The sequence below is a fragment of the Brachyhypopomus gauderio genome, chromosome 5, assembly GCF_052324685.1.
Source record: "Brachyhypopomus gauderio isolate BG-103 chromosome 5, BGAUD_0.2, whole genome shotgun sequence".
NCBI lineage: Eukaryota > Metazoa > Chordata > Actinopteri > Gymnotiformes > Hypopomidae > Brachyhypopomus > Brachyhypopomus gauderio.
The window spans coordinates 12,260,812-12,282,453 of NC_135215.1; the positions used below are offsets into that span (position 1 = coordinate 12,260,812).

The 21,642-nt window shown below is 41.5% G+C and overlaps 1 pseudogene; it reads left to right on the forward strand.

Annotated features, from left to right (window-relative positions):
* Positions 1–5,093: 5,093 nt before the first annotated feature.
* On the forward strand, positions 5,094–6,713 carry LOC143513816 (achaete-scute homolog 1b pseudogene; annotated as a pseudogene).
* Positions 6,714–21,642: the final 14,929 nt, after the last annotated feature.

Here is a 21,642-nt window from a genome sequence, read left to right on the forward strand (position 1 = left end):
ACACTGTCATACGTGTCTGTTTCCCATGTTGTGGCAGAAGGAAATGACCCTGACTTACTGCACGCTTCCTTTTTAGGGCTCCCTGGAAGAGCCATGCTGCCGGTGAGCATGCACAAACCTGACCCAGCTGTGCTGGGGTCTCTCTTACATCCGTGTAAAAGAGAATTCTCACATCCTTTTTCTCTCTCAAGCAAAACTCTTGTCGTTTACAGAGAATTGCAGTCCCATGGCCAAAATTCTTTAGTGTCAGAATTTTACAAAATGCCATTGAAGCCCTTGAGATATATGTGCATGGGTGGGACTGGCCAAGAGTTATTAATGTAGCTCCTATTGTACTTTCAAAAATAATAAGAACCTTTCATTGGAAACATTAAATATTCTGAAATTAGCCAGGCTGTGAATTACATCTGTGCAACATTCAGGAGGTTTGTAGTTTGAATACATCTACTTTGATTGCATAACTTCAATGTAATAACTTGCAGCCTTGAACAGAGCAGTTTACCCCTGGGACTGCTGGGAAGTACATCAGTGAAAAACCCTAAAATTTGAGAAGGAGATAAAATTAGTGTGGAAAGACTTTCCAGGAAGAACCACGAACCATCACATGACCTCAAGTGCACCCCCTGGAATCAGTTTGACAATTTAACATTTTTTCTTTTTTATCAATCCATTAATGAGACCAAAACAACACACATACACACACACACACACACACACACACACACACACACACACACACACACACACACACACACTGTGAGAGAGTTTAAAAAGTAAAACAATACATTTAAAAAGAAACACTTTGTTGCCAGCATAATCAAATCAGCATGGAATTTCCTTTGCACATAAATGTCCAGTGTGCCAGACTTCATATTGTCAAACAGCACATCAAATGGCTCCTTGTGCAAAGTGTAATCAGGGAAAATAGTTCTCTTGTCCTCTGGTGATTGTCTTGAAGAAAGAAAGCACACTAAGTGTATGTGTGGTCTATTAGCAATTACATTTGAAAATGCATAAAGACGTTTATCTGCTTTTGAATTCCCTGTATGGAATAAGGTGCTTTTGAAAAACAAAAACGTGGAAAAAGATCAGTACAAAACGTTCTGTACACCTTTTAGCCCTTTTGAGTTCAAATGTACACCATTGGCATATCTAATGAACTGGGAATTTTTCTGAATTTGAATTTGAGCATTTTCATTCACTTTTAATGTATATGGATGATATTATTGTGTTTTCTTCAGTGTCTCTCCTGCTTTCAGTAGTGTCGCTTTAAAGTTCAGTTATGGGGGCTCTCAAGTGGCAAACAAACAGCAACTGCTAGAGAGAACTTCCTCTCTGGGTGTCCACCAATGGGATGGGAGAATTACTTGATGGGTGGGTTATATATAAAATAGGGAGAACAATCCAGGAAAGATACCTTATTGCTTGGAGACAGCTTCACGATGCACCTCTGTTGTTAGCATATGCTCATTTCTAAGCTATTCATTCTGGAGATTGTTAGTTATTAATGGTTGGTGCAGTTTTGTCTCAGGAGGGTATAGTGGCTTGAAGAGACCAATGGTCTATGCCAGGGATGGCCAACCCGTCATAGACCAAGAGCCACTTTTCTTACTGTGTTACGGCAAAGAGCCACATCGTACATGGGCGAGTGTAATCTGTTGAGCGGGGGGGGGGGGGGGGGGGGCGAGTGTAAATTATTAGCTGTGAAGACAGTCAAATGCGTGTTTTCCACTACGCCGGTTTTAAAAGTATTAGCGGCTCGCTAGGCTTGTAAACTAACCGCGCACTACGAAAATGTAGCAGTGTGTCGCCCCGTTTGTGCAGTTGAGCCCGCGGACCGGCTGGGGAGCCGCATGAAACCAGGCAAAGAGCCGCATGCGGCTCGCGAGCCGCGGGTTGGCCACCCCTGGTCTATGCTAATCATGGCTCTGCTAAGAGAACTATGGAGCATTACAGTGCTGGAAAGCTTGAGACGCTGACCTTTAAGAGGGCTGGGGCTGATCAAGAGTTACAATTCAACAACATCGATCATCCAGTATGAAACACATTAAATTTAATGTAATCAAAACGATTCCTCTTTTATTTATGTTGATGTTTCTGTGTTTGGTTAATTTCGCAAGCAAAATCTGATGACAATACAACAATACAGAAGTGATGAAACTTAAGAAACAGAAGACAGGAGGAGACAAGGGAGAGGTGTAGATAGGGAGAGGGGAAGATAGGGAGGGGTGGATGGGGAGAGGGGTAGATAGGGAGAGGGGTGAATGGGGAGAGGGGTAGATAGGGAGAGGGGTGAATGGGGAGAGGGGTAGATAGGGAGAGGGGTGAATGGGGAGAGGGGTAGATAGGGAGAGGGGTGAATGGGGAGAGGGGTGGATGGGGAGAGGGGTAGATAGGGAGAGGGGTGAATGGGGAGAGGGGTAGATAGGGAGAGGGGTGGATGGGGAGAGGGGTAGATGGGGAGAGGGGTAGATAGGGAGAGGGGTAGATGGGGAGAGGGGTAGATAGGGAGAGGGGTAGATGGGGAGAGGGGTAGATAGGGAGAGGGGTAGATGGGGAGAGGGGTAGATGGGGAGAGGGATAGATGGGGAGAGGGGTAGATGGGGAGGGGGGTAGATGGGGAGAGGGGTAGATAGGGAGAGGGGTGCATAGGGAGAGGGGTGGATGGGGAGAGGGGTAGATAGGGAGAGGGGTGAATGGGGAGAGGGGTGGATGGGGAGAGGGGTGGATGGGGAGAGGGGTGGATAGGGAGAGGGGTGGATGGGGAGAGGGATAGATAGGGAGAGGGGTAGATGGGGAGAGGGGTAGATAGGGAGAGGGGTAGATGGGGAGAGGGGTAGATGGGGAGAGGGGTGGATGGGGAGAGGGGTAGATGGGGAGAGGGGTGGATGGGGAGAGGGGTAGATAGGGAGGGGGGTAGATGGGGAGAGGGGTGGATGGGAGAGGGGTAGATAGGGAGGGGGGTAGATAGGGAGAGGGGTAGATAGGGAGAGGGGTGGATGGGGAGAGGGGTAGATAGGGAGAGGGGTAGATAGGGAGAGGGGTAGATGGGGAGAGGGGTGGATGGGGAGAGGGGTGGATGGGGAGAGGGGTAGATGGGGAGAGGGGTGGATGGGGAGAGGGGTAGATAGGGAGGGGGGTAGATGGGAGAGGGGTGGATGGGAGAGGGGTAGATAGGGTGGGGGGTAGATAGGGAGAGGGGTAGATGGGGAGGGGTTTTGGATAGCTTCTGGGATGTGTCTATGTATTTCACAGATACAGGACAAGAGTCATCATATCAGCTACATTTCTACCCTTGCCCATATGGTGTCCCCTTTGCCCAGCGTACTGACCGTGCTCCAGTGACTTGGTTCATCCAGTTCAGAAAACATGAGCACCAGGTCACCAGGTGCATCACATACTGCAGGAGTGCTACCTCACTAATGCTAATGCTTCTTGTACATTGTACCTGTTACACTCTGTTGTCTCAGGAACCACAAGTCTATTAAAATACCGAATGCATTGTCTCTTGCAAGGATTCCTTGTTGGTAATCATTTTGTCTTATTAAATCTAGCAAATCTTCAGTGTCTGTTGCAGCCTTATTGATATGGATGATGAAACGATCAGCCTATTATAAAGGACTAGCCTACCACAAGGCAGTATTACTTAGACACCGTTATCCTAACTTTGAATGCTAAACATGACAGATTTAATTTCAAAGTTTACTTTGATGCTCATGAGAATGAACATTAAAGAAAATAATTAAGTAAATATATACATGTGTGTATAATTCATGACATTATTGTTTCAATAGATTTACTTTCATGTTTGTGTATTTTCATGTTATTATTTATTGCTACAATATCCTGTCTATGTATGTTCAATCATTGTTTGTTTGTTTATTACGCCTTAATTAAAAAAAATGGGAACGCGCACGTTACATCCATGGGTCTCTCAATTAACTACGGAGAAAATCGGGCACTCATCGCCCTAAGCGTAAACTGCACCACGAATTATCACCACTAGATGTCACAATGTATCTATTTTATTACCGTTTTACTTTTAAGGTTGATTACAGCGTCTCGAAAAAGTGAAAAGGAACCACCAGTATCCTATGTACCGTCGGGTTGACGTTGTTGTTATTTTTATGTCCACAATAAGTACAGTAAGTAAATCAAACATTAATGAAGAATTCACTTCACATTCAGTTATTCATAGTTTAGTTTACTACAGTTGAGCAATAGGTAACCGAGAGATGCGGTTAGACTAGATTATTAGACTCTGTCTGCGCTGTAAATAGAGCAAAACAGTAGCTATTCTTAGCATTATCAGAGAATGTTTACTGAAAAATAATAACCCCAGTGTGCTCTAATTTTACCGCACGAGCACTGCAAATTTATGAACGTCAATGAATTTCACTCTTTGCAGTCTTCTGAATAACTTTCGTTAGCAATTTGGGGGCATAGCTAATGCAGTTTACATCTTGCAGTTTAAGTCTTTTGGTTGTGTCTTTATAATTGAAATACATGCACATGGCATAATTGGAACAGCATGCTAAATAATAACCTTTAATCTAAAAAGCTTGCTTTGCAGGTCCGTATGTTCCGTATGTTCAGTTAATGACCAGCGCGAACTTCATTCTGACCAACGATTTACCAATTTCGGTCCATGAGGAAATTTGGACATTTCCGCGATTTGCAGTCTGTTAAAAAACAAATATATTACAACCCCCAGTTAAATGTCTGCATCATGCACATATGTAGTGGACACACGTTGGTATCAATTTTCAACAAACAGCTAGAACCTTGGATACCACGAAGTCTGCTCGGTATTTTGGATTTCAAAGCCCAACTGAGGAACATGGAAAGGCCGATAAATTGTGTTCTTGCCGAAGATACATTGTTAAATTCAAAAGCATTTCAAGGCACTAAACTATTCACTTTTATTTCTCCCCATTTCTTCTTTCTCTTTTTCTTTTTGCAAGTTTGCAAGTCGTTTGAATCCACCAATGGGCTTTCAAGTTGGAGATATTGGAATGTAAATGAGCACAGCGCGTGCTGGCGCAGTGAAAGCGCTGGATTGTTTATTGAGCTCCTGGAGCCACGCGCCTGGCTCGCTGAGTCGGTGAGCAGAAGAATCACACAGCGGGGCGGGGTCTTCCAAAGAAGCGTGCATCTTTTAAGGGGTGGGGTGTCGGACGCGTGTTGAAAAAGCCCAGTGCTGCCAAAGTTTGTATCAGATCGACCACTGGTAGGGGGGCAGTGACGACTTGGACCACAACACTAAGAACGGCCCCACACGCGGAAGACACGAGAGCGATACGCTGCCACCTTTGTTGTTTTTCTCGCCTTGTTAGTCTGAGGGTGGATTGGCGCGATCCTCGTCTACCCTTCGGCCTGGTGTACCCCAACTTCGAGATGGATACCAGTACTATCACAACTACACAGCTACCACAAGGTCCGTGCCCCTTTGGGCGCGCGGAGAGACGCGCCAGCATCAGCTTGCACGCTTCAGCACAAGAGAGCGCTGTCCCCGGCGCCGACCGTGACGACAGCAGGAGCAGAGTGCTGAAAAGACAGCGCTCGAGCTCACCGGAGCTGCTGCGCTGCAAGAGGAGGCTCACGTTCAACGGACTGGGCTACAACATCCCGCAGCAGCAGCCCGTCGCTGTGGCGAGACGCAACGAACGGGAGAGGAACAGGGTTAAACAAGTCAACATGGGGTTTCAGACCTTACGCCAACATGTGCCGAATGGAGCGGCCAACAAAAAGATGAGCAAAGTTGAGACTCTGCGATCGGCGGTGGAATACATCCGTGCGCTGCAGCAACTTTTAGACGAACACGACGCAATTTCGGCGGCATTTCAATGCGGCGTTCCGTCTCCGACTCTGTCCAACACGTACTCTGGCGACCCAGAATCGCCCCGTTCGTCTTATTCCTCCGACGACGGGAGCTACGAGCATCTGAGCTCTGAAGATCAAGAGCTTCTGGATTTCACAACGTGGTTCGATAGATACTGATGACAAACTCAATCTAGAGGACGGTTTCTAATTGCCTAATTGTCAAATTAGGCTACAATTATTGTCCAGCACTGGCATAGATTCATCCAAATCTATGAATTTGCAGATGCCAACAATGTGTAGCTTTAGGCAACATACCGAGTCCCCCTCATTTTCTGTGAAAGAAACGTGGATTTAAACGGTGCCGAAGTTCGTCTTGCGACCCCATCGGGAACCACTCGCTCTAAAGACTTAAGGATAAAGGACTGTCGTGTAGACTCAACGCAAAGATTTGAGTTGATAAGTGCAATTATAGGCTTTATGATGATGATATGCCACCTCGTTAAACCCATTTTAATGGCTAGCACCAAGTGAAGACGAATAGTCAGTGGGATCGTTTTATACAACAGCGCGTCACTGGGTCTGCTGCGTTTGTTGACGCGAATATTTCCTGAATGGAAAGTTGTACTATAAACTGTATTGTTAAAAAAATGAAGATTTATTTTTGTATGCCGAGCAAAACAATATGTATATTGCTTATCTGTGACAATGAGCCCGCTGTAGCCTAATTACTGAGAAGACATGTTGCTCTTAACAATAGGATGTGTTCTGTAGAACATACGGTATATTGATTAGTCATATTTTGCTCCTTGTCGAAGGCGCATGTAAGAAAATATTTTTTCAATGTATGCACTTGTTCTCAGTTTTCTGTAGAATGCAAAAATGTACAAATACGCGATTTTTAACAGATATATTTTGTGTAAAAAGTTTTTAAATAAATAAATTCACTCTATTTATATATACATTCCATGTTTTTCTGCAACTTAAAAAATTATGTCTAACACAATTTTAAAGAAAATGTAGGCCTACTTGTTGCTCTTCTTATGTAATGTAACAAGAAACAAAGTAAGAAATACCTGCTTAAATATTTGAGGAATACTTGGGATTATTCATCCTTTATTTTGAGTGCACCGATGTTAAGCCAGGCAAGGTTAAGCCAGGAAGATAAATTGTGCTAAAATGCTTATTGTCCGGCAGAAATGAATTCAGATGAAGTCGCGACTGTAGTCTCTTGAACATCAGACGCGTCATTCAGCCTATTCATAAACCAGTCAAATTCTCATATTCTCCTTTCACAACACTCCATTGTGTCGACCATTGTACGGGCGTTTATGGATCATTATACGTAATATAGGACTTCCCATTGTAAACAAACACTGGTGGCAACTCCAGCGGAGCAGAAATGATATAATGACTTCAGTTTCACCTGCAGGCGAAATGAGCGTAATAAAAGATCTGGCACTTTGCATAATGAACCGTTATAGGGTTGGGCCCATTTGGACCGTCACTGACAGCCACTCAAAACTGATTGGTTGTGCAACAGTCCGCGTCCGTAAAATACAGCATAAAGAGAACCACTAGGAAAAGTAAACGGCAAACCGTTCTAGTTTCTAGTTATAACAAGAGGCGTCTCGGTTGGAAAACCGCACTTGTTTTCATGGACAAGCATTAGGCTACTGAGTCACCCGCACTCGCACGCCCCCGCGTGCACCCCTCCGCCGTGCACACGCCACACTGATCAGTCTGTAAGCAGGTGCAGGCCGCGTGCCTGTACTTAGTAACCCATATCTGTTACTCGCGCCTGTCCCATGAACTCTGGACATCAATAAAAGGGAAAGTATTTACATTAGCAACATTCTGTTTTTTTCTAAACACACAATACATATATATATATAATATAATTTCTTTCTTCATCCATTTTTGACAAATTTTGGGGAATAATATATTTTTCTTTCGTATATAACATCTTTTCGTATATAACATTTGACAAGGAAAGTAATGTCAACATATTCAAACAATATGAACAAAGGTACTTTTCTTTAATGAGTAATTTCATGAATTGATGTTGGCATGCCCCATTGTGTATCGGTAGACATATCCTGCTTTCCTCAGAAACGCTGTTATTTATTGCCTGTTGTGTTTACAATACCCAACCCAAAACACTGGTACTGTATTTTGTCTAAGCAAATGACTTCATCAGACCTTGTTAATCACCACTGCTGTGATCTCGATGTCTGTGTCTCCGCTCACCTTGTTTCTAGATCATTCCAATGTGCCTTACAGCACCAGAGCATTTGGTGTGAACACCTGGTCTCACTGTAGTGAAGTTACTGCCATGTATGAATCACACAAGAAACAATTAATTAGGCATCTAAATAATGCCTAAATAAATAAAGTATTTATTTCTCTGCATTATAGCTGTGCCAGACTGTCAATCATTTTATTGATCTGTGTCAGTATGAGGAAAGAATGCCCTGTGGTAAGGGTGCTTATGGAAGAGAAGATCGATTCAATCACTGTCAGAGTTGATAAATCACTGTAGGAGTTAATGAAATCTTGGTGATTTTGCTGATGTGCAAACTCAGATAATCACAGTCAGTCACACAGAGAATATGTTATAACTAAAAGAGATGTAAAGGAGTTCCATGTTGGTGGTGCACATCAATCTAGGCAACTGCAGTTAGTGCCTAGAGTGCTCATCAATAGTATCAGTGAATATATTTATATACATACATACATACATACATACATACATACATACATACATGTGCTGGAAGAAATGAAAAATATTGTTTAGTGAATGCACTTGTGTGTGAGTGTTTTTTGTGTGTGAATGTGTGTACATGTGTTTGTGTGTTTTGTGTGCCTTTGTGTAAGCATGTGTACATGTGTGTTTGTGTGTCCTTGTGCATGCATGTGCACAAGTGTTTTTAGGTGTCCTTGTGTATGCGTGTGCACATGTTTTTATGTGCATGCGTTTGTTTCTTTTGGTGTGTATATATGCAGCAATGAGACTCTTTTCAGTAGATAATTTTTTATTTATAGTCAGTGCACCAAAAATGATATATGGGGTCCTTTTTCACAATGCAGCCATTTATAACATATGAACAATGTACATAGTACATATTTCTATCTGTATAAACATGCACAGGGCAAAGTTTATTTGGTGAAAAGAAGGTATTCTGTCACTGTTGACCCTATATGCCCTAATGGTGTTCTCTTGTACTTTTCAACCACAAGCACATACTTCCTCAAACACTAAATTGCATCTTCTAGGAAAATGCCAATACAGATATTAATTCCTGCTTCCTCAGTGTGTGGCTGTGCACACCCAGATGTTACACAGAGTCAGAAGTTTTTCATGAACCATTTCCATATTTTTAGCTACCGTCCCTGGAAATGGGGCATTTGCTCTCTCTCCTGAAGGTTTTCTTCTGCCTCTTTGTGCAGGGAGCTGTCAGGAGGCCTCACTACTGCATTCTAACGCCGTCCTGAAAGCAAGCCTCATTCTTCTTCAGCATTATCCTGCCTGTGCATTCTGACAAAAAAGTCAGCGGACATTTTCCTGAAAAATGAAAAAAAAAATCTTTTTTTTAGGTTGCAATAAGAAAAGGGGGTTTGAATGTGCACAATCTAATACTTTCAACTGATACCTCTCAGCAAAACTGAAAGAGGTTCTAAACTTCAGTCGACCTAACAGGAGGGGAATCTCTCTCTCTCTCTCTGTCTCTCTCTGTCTGTTTGTCTGTCTCTCTCTCTCTCTCTCTCTCTCTCTCTCTCTCTCTCTCTCTCGCACTCTCTGGGCCGTAGGGGTGGGAGGCTTGCTGTCATTTGCATGGGCCATTGTGCTGCACCAAGTTTGGCTGCTTTTTTTTGGTGAGGGCCTTTTGGCCATTTACTTCCACTCTGGCTGTTAGGGGCCATGAATGGCCTCAGCCCCAGGTCCCCACAAAGGCGCTATTGTGCCACCGCTGCACCATATTCATCATGTAATGCCTGTAAGACAAATCTGATTGGACGTTACTGTCACTTTGATGTGGTTCCAGAGAGTGGCCTGGTGGTGGCAAACTTCACTCTTCCTTCTCTCTTTCTGTCTTTTTGCCTGTTTTAGTTCTTTCTACCTATCTTGCTGTTTGTCTCCCCCTTTATCTGTCTGTCTGTCTTTCGCTCCATCCCTCTTTGTCTATCCCTCTCTCAAGTTCATTATGTGTGGTTTCAAATTCATAACAAATTGTTCAGTCATACAAAACCAGGTCGAGATGATTGACGTCACTTTACTTTGGCCTGAACAAAAGCTCTGATTTGAGCAGAATACCAAATGAATAGGCTGAGCGTGGACTCAATTCAAACAATTTTAATCCCCCCCCCACTCTCCTTCTCTCACTGGCCTGCTGCACCCACTCTTTTTCAGCACTCTCTCTGCAGTTCCTTTTGTCACAAGCATTCTTTATTTACGGGGTAATTCTACCCCAACAGAACTGCTAATTGAGCTTCATTAATTTGGACGACGGGAAGCTCTTCTGATACTGAGCTTATATTGCACTAAGGCCCGCTGCAGTGGGGCAGGGGCCTGGCAGGCTCTGGCGTGCTCTCTGAGAGCACTGTCTTGTTCAAGAGCTCTTGTATACTGTGCTATTGCAAGGACTAAGGTGTGGCTACAAAACGGGACCCTAAGATCTTAAGTGTAAAGTGGCACCAAAATCGAACATATAAAAAAAAAACCAACAAAAAAAACAGAGGACAGGACAGAACTGGTATGGAATTCAGATCGTTGGGTTCTGCAGATTTTTGGCAAAGTGCATTAATGTGTAAGACCTTTATTTATGGGGGTGTCTTATATTATCAAGTCAGTATATTGGACTGATCGTTTGGCTGAGTATTTGAAAGTATTACCATCGGTAATGGTGATGTAAATCTGCCAGTTAAAAGAAGTCATCTTTTGTTTGATGTTAGTGTGCTTCTTTTTTAGATGGCATGACAGCGAGCATTCAACAAAACTACACATGAGGTTAACCAGCCTTCACCAAAAACACACAGAGGTTTGATTGAACCAGTTGGAAGGTTACAAATCATGGTTCTCCCATGGGATATTTCTTATTGCCAGAAAACTCTCATATACTACCAGTATTCCAGTAAAGACACTGGATAGCATATTACCAGGCTCATTGTGTTTACTGTAATAATATGTCAATTTCAGTGGAATGTTTTCAAGTAGAATCCTTTCCTTTTAATAATAATATTTAATTAGATGGATGATCATCAATATATCATCCCGCCATTTATTGCAGCTGCTGATAATGGCATTCACAATGCAGGCTGATGTGGCTATTTTAGAATTAATCTTGCCATATTGGTTGAAGTATAACAATCTGAATCTTATAGAACCAGACACTATCATATCAATTCACAAATCCTGTAGACAAGGTTGTTTCTTCTTTTAATGGTTTAAGAAAAGTTCAGATGACCTTCTATTGCTTTACATTGTCTAACCCTCTTCAAGACCTTTTCTAAGATGTTTTGCAAATTTAAATTGGGTTTCCCCTGCAGTGCTTCATAATAAATGTCTTAATAAATCTGAGTGTTTTTGTAAAGAACATGTACAGGCGGGCTCAAGCCCAGCTTCGTTAACTTGTGAATACCATCCTACTGGTCTGACTCCCCAACCCAACTCTGCTCACTAAAGTTATCTTCAGTTTCGCTTTATTACACACCCCTTGAAACATACCAGATATTTAGGTTAGTAGCATGTTCAGGACCAAGAACATTTAACGTTTGTGCAATATTCATAAAACAAGTCACCTGCCAAAGAGCAATAATTTGAGAACTTCTCTTCTGCCACTAAAATCTAACATGCTGGGACATGATCTATTACATTTCACCTTGAAACAACCCCATGCACTTCAAGATAATAGCAATAGTGTCCTCACTCCCTATCAGATAAGGGGATCAACAACTCATATCACTACAGTTCAACATGAGTATTCTACAAACCTTAAATATTCAGTAGTGCTAAACAGATTAGTTAGAGATATGAGATAACACCCAAATGTTTAGACAAGCCCAAACAATACAGGAACACTCCAGACACCACGGATGGCCCAATTTTCTTATTATTCGTACTTATTGATAATTCCCCACGCTGCTCTTTTCTGGGTTCCCCCTGGGTCACCCTCGTGTTTTTGTAAAGGTCCTGCAATAGGGCAGATTAGTGGGCACCATTTTGGGGACTCTTTTCATTTCATTAGCTTGTGACCTCTCCAGTTAATTATCTTGATCTGGCCAAAGGCTGAGTCCTGTGTTTAATGATGTTGAGTGTCACACTGCCCAGAGACAAACACAATACCCAAGACATCGGGCGAAAGGAGAGGGGGAGTGAAAGAAAGAGCAGTGAAAGTGCAGGAGAGAGAATGAAGAGAGTGAAGTAAAAACAGTGACGTGAAGAGAGTGAAGTAAAGAGAGTGAAGTGAAGAGAGTGACATAAAGAAGGTGGTGTTAAGAGAGTGAAGTAAAAAGAGTGAAGTGAAGAGAATGAAGTAGAGTGAAATGAATAGAGTGAAGAGAAGAGAGTGAAAAAGTGAAATGAGGAAAGTGAAGAGAGTGAAGTAAAGAGAGTGAAGAGTGTGAAGTAAAGAGAGTGAAGAGAGTGAAGTGAAGAGAGTTAAGAGAATGAAGAGAGTAAAGAGAGTGGAGAGAGTGAAGTAAAGAGAGTGAAGAGTGAAGTGAAGAGAATGAAGAGTGTGAAGTGAAGAGAATGAAGAGTGTGAAGTGAAGAGAGTGAAGTGAAGAGAGTGAAGAGTGTGAAGACAGTGAAGTGAAGAGAGTTAAGAATGTCAAGAGAGTGAAGAGAGTGGAGAGAGTGAAGTAAAGAGAATGATGAGTGTGAAGTGAATAGAGTGAAGAGTGTGAAGTAAAGAGAGTGAAAAGTGTGAAGTGGAGAGAGTGAAGTAAAGAGAGTGAAGAGTGTGAAGTGAAGAGAGTGAAGTAGAGTGAAGAGTGTGAAGTGAAGAGAGTGAGGAGTGTGAAGTGAAGAGAGTGAAGTAAAGAGAGTGAAGAGAGTGAAGTGAAGTGAATGAAGTAAAGAGAGTGAAGCATGTGAAGTGAAGAGAGTGAAGAGTGTGAAGTGAAGAAAGTGAAGAGTGTGAAGAGTGTGAAGTAAAGAGAGTGAAAAGTGTGAAGTGAAGAGAGTGAAGAGTGTGAAGTGAAGTGAATGAAGTAAAGAGAGTGAAGCATGTGAAGTGAAGAGAGTGAAGAGTGTGAAGTGAAGAGAGTGAAGAGTGTGAAGAGTGTGAAGACTGAAATGAAGAGAGTTAAGAGAATGAAGAGAGTGAAGAGAGTGAAGTGAAGAGAGTGGAGAGAGTGAAGTAAAGAGAGTGAAGTGTGAAGTGAAGAGAGTGAGGAGTGTGAAGTGAAGAGAGTAAAGAGTGTGAAGTGAAGACAGTGAAGTGAAGAGAGTGAAGAGAGTGAAGTGAGTGAAGTAAAGAGTGAAGAGTGTGAAGTGAAGAGAGTGAAGTGGAGAGAGTGAAGTAAAGAGAGTGACATGAGTGAAGTAAAGAGAGTGAAGAGTGTGAAGTGAAGAAAGTGAAGAGTGTGAAGTAAAGAGAGTGAAGTGAAGAGAGTGAAGAGGGTGAAGTAAAGAGAGTGAAAAGAATGAAGTGAAGAGAGTGAAGAGAGTGAAGTGAAGAGTGAAGAGAGTGAAGTGAAGAGAGTGGAGAGAGTGAAGTGAAGAGAGTGAAGAGAGTGAAGTGAGTGAAGTAAAGAGAGTGAAGAGTGTGAAGTGAAGAGAGTGAAGTAAAGAGAGTGAAGTGAGTGAAGTAAAGAGAGTGAAGAGAGTGAAGAGAGTGAAGAGTGTTAAGTAAAGAAAGTGAAGTAAAGAGAGTGAAGAGAATGAAGTGAAGAGAGTGAAGTGAAAAGTGAAGAAAGTGAAGTGAAGAGAGTGGAGAGAGTGAAGTGAAGAGAGTGAAGTGAGTGAAGTAAAGAGAGTGAAGAGTGTGAAGTGAAGAGAGTGAAGAGTGTGAAGTGAAGAGAGTGAAGAGAGTGAAGACAGTGAAGTGAAGAGAGTTAAGAATGTGAAGAGAGTGAAGTGAAGATAGTTAAGAGAATGAAGAGAGTGAAGTGAAGAGAGTGAAGAGTGTGAAGAGAGTGACATGAAGAGAGTGAAGAGAATGAAGAGAGTGAAGAGTGTGAAGTAAAGAGAGTGGAGAGAGTGAAGTGAAGAGTGTGAAGTGAAGAGAGTGAAGTAAAGAGAGTGATGAGTGTGAAGTGAAGAGAGTGAAGAGTGTGAAGTAAACAGAGTGAAGAGAGTGGAGTGAAGTAAAGACGGTGAAGAGAGTGAAGAGAGTGAAGTGAAGAGAGTGGCATTTTCTCGTCCCAAACAGGTTGGAAGGCTGAGGCATTTTGCAGAGAAACGACTCCAGATATTGTGAGAGTATGCTCTTAGTTCACAATCGTCACATTGTGTATTTTATATTTTATTAGTAACCATAGCTGTACTTAAAGAAATAAAGACAAAGGCAACAACGACTCTTGAAATATAAGACCTTGCAAAGAAACATTTCACGCTTTTACCGTGTGGATTCTGTGACTTTCTCTGCTAATGCCAACACACCTAAAGACTCTTAATCTTTCCTTGACAGAGACATATTGGAGTAGATTGATTCAGAGGTTTGGACAGGAGCTCACAAAAGACATTTAGTGTTGGTCCTTCAAAGTGGTTGTTTCAATATTGCTATGTTTGAATGTGTGTAAATGCTGTAGTTCACCTTGTGAAGATATTGAAGTAAATCTCAAAAAAGATACTGAAGTAAACAAAAAAACTCAATGAACAAATGTATTCTGGCTTCCAGCCTCTGTAAGGGATGTTTCAATAATTACATGACTAGTTTAATTGATTAGCAGGCCACACTGCCCAAGATTAATAACACATAGCTCTTGAGGTGTGCGTCTTAATCTTAACCCAGAGTCCTTCAGTTCTAAAATCACATTTTGTTTAGGTGTTGTTTGATTCCTTCTACTCAACAGAAAGTATAAAAAGAATACTGGCTATCAGTTTGTGCCACAAAGGTGTTGCCAGTCAAAAAAGAAAAGAAAAAAGCAAACCAACTCAGTCTGGACTAAAGCTATCTCACCTGGAGACTGCTCTCTCTCTCTCTCTCTCTCTCTCTCTCTCTCTCTCTCTCTCTCTCTCTCTCTCTCTCTTTCTCGCTCTCTCTCTCTCTCTTTCTCTCTCACACTTTCTCTCTCTGTCTGTCTCTCTTTTTGTCTGTCTGTGTTTCTCTCTGTTCTCTTTCTGTCTGCCTCTCTGTCTATCTGTGTCTCCCTCTCTCTCTCTCTCTCTCTCTCTCTCTCTCTCTCTCTCTGCACCTGTCCCTCTTGTGCTCCTGTGCACAAATTCTCCCTTATTTATTCACTGTTTGCAGAGGGACGGCTCCCATTTGCCCACGACTTCACGAATGATGCTGAACATAAAAACTTTCAAACCCAAGCAGTTTATGCTACTTAATGAAGTACCATGCAGGCAATCAAACAAATACTTTATATTAAAAGCATTGGAGACAAACCCCTGTGAAATGCTGCAGTGGGAGATGCGAAGATGGTTTGTTTTTCTCTAGCTTTCCCTTTATGGCTGTTTTTTTTCTGTTTGGATTTACTGGAAGCCAGAACAGTCCTCTCTGTCTGGCTATGCATGTAAAGAGAGTCGCCTTTTTGTTCCAACAATGGCTGTGAGCCAAAGCGTCCTCTTCAAACTTCCCTGCTCTCCGCCTCCTTCTACGAAGCCCCCCCCCACTCCCCCCCACCCCGTCTCCCTCTCGCCTCGGCCGAACCCCTGCTCCAAGCACTACCCCAAAAAGCCCTTCAAAACTAGAGACAAGCGTCATTTAAAAAAGCAGGTGTTCCAAAGTTTTCGAGGACATCGATTTGAAAATAGGAACCTTTACCCAACAAGCTGGTGGTAGAGGTAGCCAGTCAGGAGGGCCAATCAGCCTTATCGCACAAAAGCATGGGGCTGAGAGCTGCCACTCCATCTTTGAGAGGGACAGCAGGATGAAGCCAGCCAGGGGACCACTGATTGATTGGTCCCTCATTTGAAGGTGGCGGGTAGAGAAGCTTTCTTATAGACTGAAGTGAAAGGTCAGACCACGTAATTATTGCTGTGTGTGCAGTGTTCATTAAATCTGACAGTGAAGGTTCTTTACTCCTGTTCCAACAACTGTCACCACAGCTAGGCTGGATTATGGACATTACTGCTGCTGAAATTAACATGGCTTTTCAAACATGGAAAATAGCCTTATAACATGCTTGATACTGTATAGAAATTTTTTCTTGTCTATTTATGCTGTAAACACTATTCATTACTCTCTTTGTCTTATTTATTATATTAAATATTATTGTGTATATATCAAAATGCATGCATAAATAATTTGAGAGCCACTGCCCAACATTTGTCAACATAGGTTCTGTTGTGGTGTCTTCCTGTTTGTTGTGTCTTGTCACATTCTTATAAATACTATTAAAATAAATTAACCAGACCCTTAAATAGTTGGGAGGGTTTTACTCAGTTCTCCTCCATCTCTAATTCGTTGTGCAGTGTTTGGGTTGTGCAATACAAATACAAATGCAAAATGAGGCCTACAATGAAGTGTTGTAGTTGGTTAGTCTGCACTGGTAAACTAGGTATCTGCTCCAGAGAGATAACACAGCATTTGGGACTCTCCATATCTTTAGCCACACGCTCTGTGTAGGACTCATGTCTGCCTCCTGTATAACCATTAGCCAGGCCAAGCAATACCCTTCTTGGATAACAGTCTCTCTGTCAAGTACAACATTTAAAAGTCCCATAGTGAGAGAGTTTATCAGAAGGAAGGGGTGTTTACTACTGGCACATGATTAGATATTGGTGGTGGTGGTGGTGTGGGAGGGGGAAGGGGGGGTTTAAGTCAACACTAAAGCAGGTGTCATTCACTTTTACAGCACAGATGATGTCTTCACCCCAGGGTAGTTATGAGTAATAAAAGCCAAAACCTCCATTTCCTCTTCATTTTATCCTGCAATTGGTCCATTACTGCTGGGCAGAGTTCAGGCCTGTAAAATGTGTGTGTGTGTGTGTGTGTGTGTGTGTGTGTGTGTGTGTGTGTGTGTGCGTGTGTGTGTGTGTGTGTGTGTGTGTGTGTGTGTGTGTGTGTGAGTGTGTGTGAGTGAGAGAGAGAGAGCGAGAGCAATGCTGAAATTATACCCATGTCAAGTAATAATAAAACATAAATGAAAACATATTCTCACTATTTCTTACAAATGACTAATATAAAAATGACGAATACGCCTATAATTTTAAACACTGTGCAGCCTTGTTAGTAAAAGTGAAGACGTGTCAGTCTCGCGGTCCTGAAGGTCTGGAACAGGACGGTCAGACTTTAGCAGTTTGATTGTAGCCCTACTCAGACACAGTGGATTCATCTCATTAATTCATTGTCAGGTGTATTAGGTGTGTCAGAGCTGTACATACATTGAAATGGACTGGACTCTGGTCCTCCTGGGCATGGTGAACACAAATAAACAAAATCAAGTTTCACTGTCTTATTATTAAACTTTATTTTAGATTATTCTGGAATAACAAGTAGGATCCCATACGTAGGGATTCCTCTTACTCAGCACTCTGGGAGTCTTCATACATCGCACAGGTGTCCCGTCCAATCAGGTAGCACTAACTGAAAAGAACTGCCAGGGGGTGAGGGAGTGTTTTTACAGTAGCACTATAGATTAGCTTACTAAGGAGCGTGTCCATCATCCCAGATCGTATACCACACGACATTCTTCCTATGTACCATGCAAACACTCATCACGTGGAAAGGTAAGGTACAACATTAGACCTTGAGTACAGTACTAAAGTTTGCAGTTCTCAGCGTAGGTTATTTGTAGAATATACAAAAAGGGGAAGAAATACAATTTCACACAATTTCCCTCTGCTCTTCATTTGCTATATCTCATTCATTGTTTAGATGTGTGTGTGTGTGTGTGTGTGTGTGTGTGTGTGTGTGTGTGTGTGTGTGTGTGTGTGTGTGTGTGTGTGAGTGTGTGTGTGTGTGTGTGTGTGTGTGTGTGTGTGTGTGTGTGTGTGTGTGTGTGTGTGAGTGTGTGTGTGTGTGAGTGTTTGTCAGTGTGTGGTGGTCCAAGCCTGTGTCACTCAGGACAATGGAGATAAGTAATCTGACTAAGAGAATGTCTGATTTGTATTCTTTTCTTCCAGGAGATCTTTGACCAGATGCTCCTCTAGCCGATCTCAGATGGAGTTTGATTAAGTGCAGAGCGTGAGAACTGAGACAGGTATCTCTGTATCCTGCTGAAACTGAGTGGCCTACACTGGCAATACACAAGCAAAGAAAGAAAGAAATTAAGTAATTAATAAAAAAAGACAAAACAAAACAAAAAAACAAACAAAAGACACTGTCATGATGCACATTGGTAATAGGGAGTTGAACCTTGAATGCTAACTTCATTTCACACTTCACATTCTCTCACACTTCATATTCTCTTTTTTTCTGTAGTCTTAAGTTGTTTTAATAAACAGTGAGGCCCATTAAGCTGTGTGGACCTACTGTAAACCAATAGATATGATCAGGATGCGTGCTACACAGTGCAGGGCTGTGATCATTTACCACAGCGCCACCTGTTGCGAGCAGTCTGTTATCTCCTGCTGTGATTTTCGGTTAGATAACGTTTGTTGATTTTGCTCAGCGTGTATGATTGGCAGGTGCAGGGTCTTTTCCAGGTTTGGATGTATTTGTTTATCGACATCTGGAAGTTTATTCACTTTATCAGTACGCCTGAAGATGAACAGCTGCTTGGCAGAGGACCTGCTGGAATGCTCTGGCACAGAAGACTGCTGTAGAGGTTACAAGATAGCTATCAAGCAACTTCAAAATCTTTCCAACTGTACATTGAAACTGCGCTGCTTAAAGAGTTGTTACGATTTTAAAGATGACGCTTAAATTGATGTACTTTAAGCATAACCGTTAAGGAGAAAGGCAAAAAATTGTTACAGTTTTTCTCAGTCGAGCTTGAAGTTTTTCTTAGTACATTTCTCACATCATGGTTTACATTGGCATCACAACAAGTGCATTTCTCAAAACAGTGCAAACAGCAAAACTCAATGAAATACCTGCAAAAGCACATACTTCACTCACAATTAATTGTTTATGCCTCAAAAGCTAATATTTAGGTCAATCAATTTGTCAGTGCCATCAGAATATCTAGTTTGTGTGCCATTGCCTATGAACAAGGCAGTTAAAATACTTAGTCATGTTGTCAGTGTAATTGTAAGTCACAGTCAGTGACTGTGAGACTGTTTTTGTTTCCAAGAACGCTGCACATTCTGTGGTATATAAAATGAAACAATTCATGTTACACAGAACACAAAGTTACACATAACTGTATGTGGGAGACTGATAGCAAGAATTTGGACTGGAATCAAATTTGTACAGCAATATTGTTTGACTGTATTGGTCACACTGCAATTTGTTGACAAAAACAGATCTGATTGAAATTCAGAAAAGACTGGAATAACTACAAAATTAGAAACTTACTCTACACATTCAAAACAACAGCCTTACACCACAGTCTTACGCCTCTTCTTGGCTGTTCACCCTGTACATGGCCTCGTGTTTCCATTATGAGACTTTGTGATACTGCAGTGTTTAGCATCTATAAATGTTTGCCAATTACAGTAAAGGTTCATGAGACGCACCACTGACCTATGGTTGAGACCATTGGTTGATCTAAGCCTTCACAAATTCCCTTTCTTACTGTAACTGAATGTTCTCCTGTGAATAATTTAATCAAGTTAGGATAAAATTACCAAAATATAACAAAAAAAAGTTAAACGATGCCTTAGAGATTATGACAACATGTTCAACACTTTTGCATGTAATGACCTAGGCGATGACCTAAAGACTAAATGTTTTGGAGGGTAAGACAATTCAACAGACAATCCGTACAACACATTTTGATAAACATGACATAAGCAATTGATAATGTAACTGTGTAACAATGTAATTGTCCATAACTAAATGTGAAACACAAAGAGAAATGCAATTATGATGTGCACAAGTGACAAGAAGATGTGGAGACTGAATGTTTTGAGAATTTCAATTCTGATTTGAGGCATGAACCAAATCGACTGAGAAAAACTGTACTAATACTTTAAAATCTGTGGCCGAATGGCACATTTAATATGAAGGCATTCGAGAAGGAATTTAAGATAAACATTTCAACAAACGTGCTTGTACATGAACAATCTATTTAGCTAATGCAAATGAATGAGGGGCGAACTGGTCTCTTCTGTTTTCTGTATGTGTGTCAATATTGGCTCAGTGTTACACATACTGCATAATTTTAACTACCTTACCTGTTTCTGAAGCTACAATGAACTACAAAGAGGTATGAGAAATGACCATCACACCATCAGAAACATCCAGAAACAGATCATCTCGATACTAGAACAGAAAACACAATATTTATCTGCTTTCATTCTTGGTGCTTTATCGGCTTGGTTGGTGTTTGAGGGAGGATGACTTTAGGTGAAGCTTTATGCACTGAAAAAAATAAAGCATTGGCTCAATGTAATAAAATTGAATTAATCAATCACACAAATTTTTTTTCATTGACTCAATCCAAAAAACTTAATTCATGACTAAATGAATTAAGTTTTTTGGATTGATTCAATGAAAAAAAAATTGTGTGATTGATTAATTCAATTTTATTACATTGAGCCAATGCATTATTTTTTTCAGTGTGTGTGCATCTGTATGTGATTCTTCTTTACTTGTATTGGGATACGAGTTCACTTTGCATGTAGGCACATTGACGTATTTTACTACAGATTTCAATGAAAAACTCCAGAAAAAGACACATAAAAGTATGTGTAGTTTTGTGACAGAGAGAAGTTACACTGCATAGGCAGAAAGTGTGTTTGAGTGTGTGTGTGTGTGTGTGTGTGTGTGTGTGTGTGTGTGTGTGTGTGTGTGTGTGTGTGTGTGTGTGTATGCGTCTGTGAAAGGCACCATCTGCTCGGTGTGACAGTAATGAAGTGAGGGGGATTGTGGGACAATAGCCCAGTCTCTGAGTGGAGCAGTGGGTGGCTCAAGCGTGTTCCCTCAGCCCAGCTTAGATATCTTCACTCTGGGACACTGTGGTGGAATCCCTACTGCACACAGGTCCAGGTAGATCTCTCTCTCTCTCTCTCTCTCTCTCTCTCTCTCTCTCTCTCTCTCTCTCTCTCTCTCTCCCCTTATATGTCACACATGTGCATAGATGGAACAGCATCTATGTAAAAAAGTTTCAGTTTAATAACAGTGATATCATGAAAGGGCAAACACAATATTGTCTAGGTGATAGAAGACATCATTTGACGGTAGGCATAAATGAGAAGCAAATCGCTCTCTTGGTTCCCAAAAATATATTAGTTTAGTTTGCATATCTCATCTGACCTATATGATATGCATGTTGATACTTTTGAAAAGAGGAACAATAATGTTTGACTATAAAAGTGGTCTACAATTAGAAAATGCTGCTTCTGTTAAATCTTGCAATCATTTGCAAATTTTGGATTGGAAACATGCAAACTAACCCTTATACAGTACGTTTTGTTGGAGGGGTGCCCAATGGAAATTATGTTCTGTTGATATTGTGCAGTAGAGCTTATAACTCTTTGTGGTTAGAATAAGACTCCTACTTAATTGCTCTTTTTCAGAAGCACAGTAGTGAAAACAAGCAAACCTTCCAAATAAGTGACACAGAAAAATATTTTTATTTATTTATATTATTTATTCTCTC